The following is a 6,000-nucleotide window of genomic DNA, read 5'->3' as shown; positions in this document are numbered from 1 at the left end:
AGTGACACTGCAAGTGTTGCAGATAAGGGGGCCCCTTCTAATCTTAGCAAGCCAGCAGTGAGTGGTGGTGCAAATGAGATCTTAATTCCCTGCCCAGGAATTGAAACTGGGAAGCCAGTACTCCTAGCCACCAGACCAGCAAGGGCTAGAGGCTGGAAGCTGTTTTCCATGGATCTTTGCTCTCAGTGAAAAATGCAATTATCACAGAGGCAGAAACTGTAAATGCAGGTACAAAGTTCATTATCAGAGACATAGCACAACAAGAGGGAGAGCACACAGAGAAGCAGTTTGTTTAGATGATATAGAAACAAGGCAGAGATTCATTGCCGAAGAGAAAGGATGTGGGCATCCCCTTGTGAGAAGCACAGTAAGGGGGAAGTCAAGTCATTTATTAGGTCAATTCTTCTGGGTCTTTGTCTTCTTTCAGGCCAATTATCTGGTTTCTTTTTCCACATCTGACCTACCGTGGGAGCCTCCCCTGGGTGTGCATCTCAAAGTGAAGTCTTCTGGGAGAAGCAAGACTCATTAACGCCTGGATTTATCCCCTGACTTTTGACCCACAAGGAGCCTTTCTGCACATGTGTAGTGTCTCTCTTGTCCCAAAAAAAGGGGAGTGAAGATCCCTTAATCTTTTACTCTAACAGGATTTTGTCCATCTTTGTCCTTGCCATGACCATTACCTTGACTATTGCCATGACTCTTACCTTAAGGTGTTTACAAGGGACAAGTGAATGAAGTCACTCAGTTGTGTCGTACTCTTTGTGACCCCATTGACAGACCCCCTTCTCCGTCCATGGGATTTCCACGCAAGGGTACTGGAGTGAGTTGCCATTTTAAGACTAGCTATTTACCCCATTTCTGTTGTGACTTCTATTTCAAAGGGCAAACAGGAGCCTGATTGTAAATGTCTTAACTGGATCCCACCTATTTTTTTTGTCTCAAGAAATGCTGCTGCTGCTACTGCTAAGTTGCTTCAGTCGTGTCCGACTCTATGCGACCCCATAGACGGCAGCCCACCAGGCTCCCCCGTCCCTGGGATTCTCCAGGCAAGAACACTGGAGTGGGTTGCCATTTCCTTCTCCAATGCATGAAAGTGAAAAGTGAAAGTGAAGTCATTCAGTCGTGTCCGACTCTTAGCGACCCCATGGACTGCAGCCCACCAGGCTCCTCCGCCCATGGGATTTTCCAGGCAAGAGTACTGGAGTGGGGTGCCATTGCCTTCTTCCAAGAAATGCTCACGTCTTTGTGCCCCATGAAATGCAAACAGGCCAGTTGTAAATGTCTGACCTGGAGCCCATCTATTATTTCCTGACTCACTTCTAAGGCCAGAGAGTGGGCTCTTGTCTAACAAATGAATTGTCTGAGGAGACACGTGAGCTGACAAAGTAAGAGAGTTTATTGGAAAGGGGCACCAGGGTGGAGAACAGCAGGACAAGAAAGCTCAGGAGAACTGCTCTGCCACATGGCTCGCAGTCTCAGGTTTATGGTAATTAAGTTAGTTTCTGAACTGTCTCTGGCCAATCACTCTGACTCACGGTGCTTCCTGGGTGTGCATCACTCACTCAACCAAGGTAAATTCCAGCAAAAATTCTGGGAGGTTGATAGGACACATGGACTGGAGTCTCCTCTTTCCTTTTGACATTTCCTGCTTTCTTCTGGTTGGTAGTAGCTTGTTGCTCCCACATTCCTTACCAGGACTTTCTGTTAAAGATAACTCATGCAAGGGGTCGCTGTCTTGCCTGTCCAGGATGGGCAGTTTCAGTCAGTCCTTCCCCTAACAAAAGGGTCGCCTGCCCCCACCTTTGTAAACAATTTCCAAGTTTTACTTTTTCTTGATATCACCTTCATAGATATAACTATTTTGGTTTAAGGAGGCTTTTTATTTTTTAAATGAAATTCATGTTCCTAGTACCTATTTAACTCTTTTTGTCAGTTCAGTTCAGTTCAGTCACTCAGTCGTATCCGACTCTTTGCAGCCCTATGGACTGCAGCATGCTAGGCTTCCCTGTCCATCACCAGCTCCTGGAGATTGCTCAAACTTATGTCCATTGAGTTGGTGATGCCAAAGCAGGCAAATAGATGAGAGCAGGTTTCTCAGGGAGAAATTAAAAAAAAAAAAAAAAGAAGAAGAAATGGTAAAGTGTAGAACAGTTCTGAGTCACTTAAGTGCTTGTTTTTTTTTTCTATTTTTTGAAAATCTCTCCTAGTATTTGTCAACCACCATTTCCCAGGTGAAGGGTAATTCACTTGATGGGGCAATTATTTCATCAAAGTACAGATTGGACAGTCTGGCAAGCATTATATTTATATCATATCAACTTTGATGGTCTTTGATGGTGAAGAGGTCTCACGGAGGACAGGTGAATAAACAAGCCCATTGATGTGCACATTGACCCACATTAGCAGTCTATTCCAAACTTCTGGATCTGGGTAGATATCTTCACTAGTTCTGTTTTGGGTAGCACATGAGACTTTCTTAAATATAGGTAGACTTACAGGGACTTGTGAGCTCTGCCTAAACAGAAAGAAACATTAGGAGTCACAAAAAACATTGAGATGCATGGTTCTGACTTTGATGGAGCATGAGTGACCCTTTCCTGGGAAGAACAAGAGGACTCTGCCTTTGTGATTCATCCAATCCAGTTTCGTAAGCTGGAGTAACAGGAACGAATTGGATAACTGGCCAGGTCGCCTATTTTTCATTCTACATGTCTGCCTTCCTCGCAGTATGTTGGCATTCCTCTTGGGTTAGGGTGGTTATTTTATTGTTTCCCTTCTTTAGATAGAATTAGTAACAGTTGATGGGTCCTTTACCACATTCAAGATTCTGGAGATACACTGATTAGCAACGCAGGAAAAGTTTCTGTCCCAAGAGAGCCTAAATTCATAAATAGATCTTGAAAGTGTCTATAGAACAAGAAACTGATGTCAACATGACAAAGACATCTGTCTTCATGCATCTGGACACTCCATGATGTTTCTAGAACTGTCTGGGAACACTAAAGAACACCTTATGACTTTTTATTCTCTCATACTTGGAAGGGGCTAATTATTTCCACCTCCCAGCTACCTCCACCCCTCCATATTCAATCTACAAAGAGGCCAAGAGTGCCTGCTAGTATATTATTTATCACACACTAAGGATGTCTCTATAATAAGATGCCAAATGCATCATTTCATAAAATTTACTGGGAAGTAGCAAAGAGAAATTAAACATAGAGAGCTGTTAGGTACTATGCAAAATTAAACACATTACTTGCTCCACTCTGCCAGCTCATGTTTCTGAGTGATAAATCCATCTACACTAGAAGTGTGTGGTTGTAATTAATATCTACAGTGTAGACTGAATCATTTTTAAGAGCCACCTGAGCTGGGAAAACCAAAAAGTGTTCTGTTCTAAAGGCATGAACTAGTCAAGGAATGTTCTTCCTTGAGGGAGATGAATAGTAATGCCCACCTACATACAGACTGAGCTGAATAATGTTGTGAACAGCTTAGGGTAGCAAAACAGTGAAAGTAGCTCAATGCTCATAATTCTGTTTATCTTGGAAGGAGAAAAACACCCATTGCAGTTGTTGATTTACTCATTAATAGATCTGAAAAATTTGAGATACTGTGTAATCAGCATTCAGTCATTAACCAGAACTTTGTTGATGTCTGTGAAATCTCCTCCTTCTCCTTTAGTCACTAATCCCCACAATCAACCCACCCACTCATGAGGAAACACTCTCTTGACTTCTAGCATCATTGATTAGCTTTGCCCTATTTTTTGAACTTTCTATAAATGGAAACTTATGCTATATACTCTTTTGATCAGACTTATTTCACTAAACATTTTATCTATAAGATTTTTCCTTCTTATGAATGTTGGAGTTTATTCATTCTCTGGGAATGAACCAAAATTATGTTATTGCTATGATCTCTGAGGAAATTTTCAGGCTGAGTCTATTGCAAATAATGCTGCTGTGAACATTCTTGTGTGTGTCTTTTGGGGAAAACATACGTCTATATCTATTTGGAGTACAAGACTAAGAGTGGAATTGTTGGGACAGACAGTCGATTTTCATTATTCACAGAACCTGTCCTACAAAGTTACTGCAAACACTGAATTATCAAATACTGAGACACTGCTCCTAGGGGAGATACAGGGTTAGGTTCCTGTGAGCCACATGTTAAAATATTTTCATCACCTGATCAATACATAACTTTGTCTTCTGTGTGTTTCTGTTTAAAGACACCTAATTTAATTTATACTTCTAACTCATTAACCTTGAACTCACTGCCAACTGCATTATAACTGGTGCCTGAATGAAACTTATCTAACACATCTGTTTTCTCCATAAGGCACATCAAACCTTCTTAGAAACACTGGAAAGGGCTCCACACTATGCTTGGGAGCATTTTTAAAGCAAAAACACGAACAAGGGGCACCAAAATGTGAAAAAACATGACACTAAATAGTCCATTAGAAGGACAGCTGTTTACTGCATGAGAGCTGAAGCAAGATGGCAGACCATAGTCTTAATTACCTCAGTTGCTCTGTGTATGTCCATGAATGCCAGTGGAAGGCCATAAGCACTGATTTTGGGGTTACAAATAAGTTTTAGAGAGTATATCAATATGCAAATACACAACCTGCAAATAATAAGAATCAACTGCATATTCAGTTTTAGTAGATATGGACACAGAGTTTCCAAAGTGGTTGTACAAATTAAATTTTTGAGAAATGAGTAGGTGAAACTGACATTTTAAATTTCATTTTTTAAAAGGTGAGTATGACAGCCTTGTCATAGTCAATGAAACTATGAGCCATGCCGTGTAGGTCCACCCAAGATGAATGGGTCATGGTGGAGAGTTCTGACAGAATGTGGCTCACCGGAGAAAGGAATGACAAACCACTTCAGTATTCTTGCCTTGAGAAAGCCATGAGCAGTATGAAAAGGCAAAAAGATATGACACTGAAAAAATAACTCCCAAGGTTGGTAGGTGACCAATATACTACTGGAGAAGAGTGGAAAAATAGCTCCATAAAGAATGAAGAGATGGAGCCAAAGTGAAAACAAGGTCAACTGGTGATGGAAGTAAAGTCTGATGCTGTAAAGAACAATATTGCATAGGAACCTGGAATGTTAGGTCCATGAATCAAGGTAAATTGGAAGTGGTCAAACAGGAGATGACAAGAGTAAACATCAACATTTTAGGAATTAGTGAACTAAAACGGACCAGGATGGGCAAATTTAATTCAGATGACCATTGTATCTACTACTGTGGGCAAGAATCCCTTAGAAGAAATGGAGTAGCCATCATAGTCAAGAAAAGAGTCTGAAATGCAGTACTTGGGCGCATTCTCAAAAACAACAGAATGATCTCTATTCATTTCCAAGGCAAACCATTTAATATCACAGTAATCCAAGTCTATGCCCCCAACCACTAATGCTGAAGAAATTGAGGCTGAACAGTTCTATGATGACCTACTAGACTTTCTAGAACTAACATAAAAAAATATATATCCTTTTCATTATAAGGGACTGGAGTGCAAAAGTAGAAAGTCAAGAGGTACCTGGAGTAATAGGTAAGTTTGGCCTTGGAGTTCAAAATAAAGCAGGGCAAAGGCTAGCAGAGTTTTGCAAAGAGATAGCAAACACCCTCTTCCAACAACACAAGAAACGATTCTACACATGGACATCACCAGATGGTCAATACTGAAATCAAACTGATTATATTCTTTGCAGTCAAAGCTCTATACAGTGAGAAAAAATAAGACAAGCAGTTGACTGTGGCTCAGATGCTGAACTCCTTAATGCAAAATTCAGACTTAAATTGAAGAAAAGAAAGTAGAGAAAACTACTAGATGATTCACATATGACCAAAATCAAATCCCTTATGATCATACAGTGGAGGTGACAAATTAATTCAAGGGATTAAATCTGCTAGACAACATGCCTGAAGAACTGTGGGTGGAGATTCATAACACTGCACACGAAAGTGAGTGAAAGTGAA

The sequence above is a fragment of the Bubalus bubalis genome, chromosome 5 (genome assembly GCF_019923935.1).
Source record: "Bubalus bubalis isolate 160015118507 breed Murrah chromosome 5, NDDB_SH_1, whole genome shotgun sequence".
Classification (NCBI taxonomy): Eukaryota; Metazoa; Chordata; class Mammalia; order Artiodactyla; family Bovidae; genus Bubalus; species Bubalus bubalis.
Note: the sequence above shows the minus strand (reverse complement) of the source record.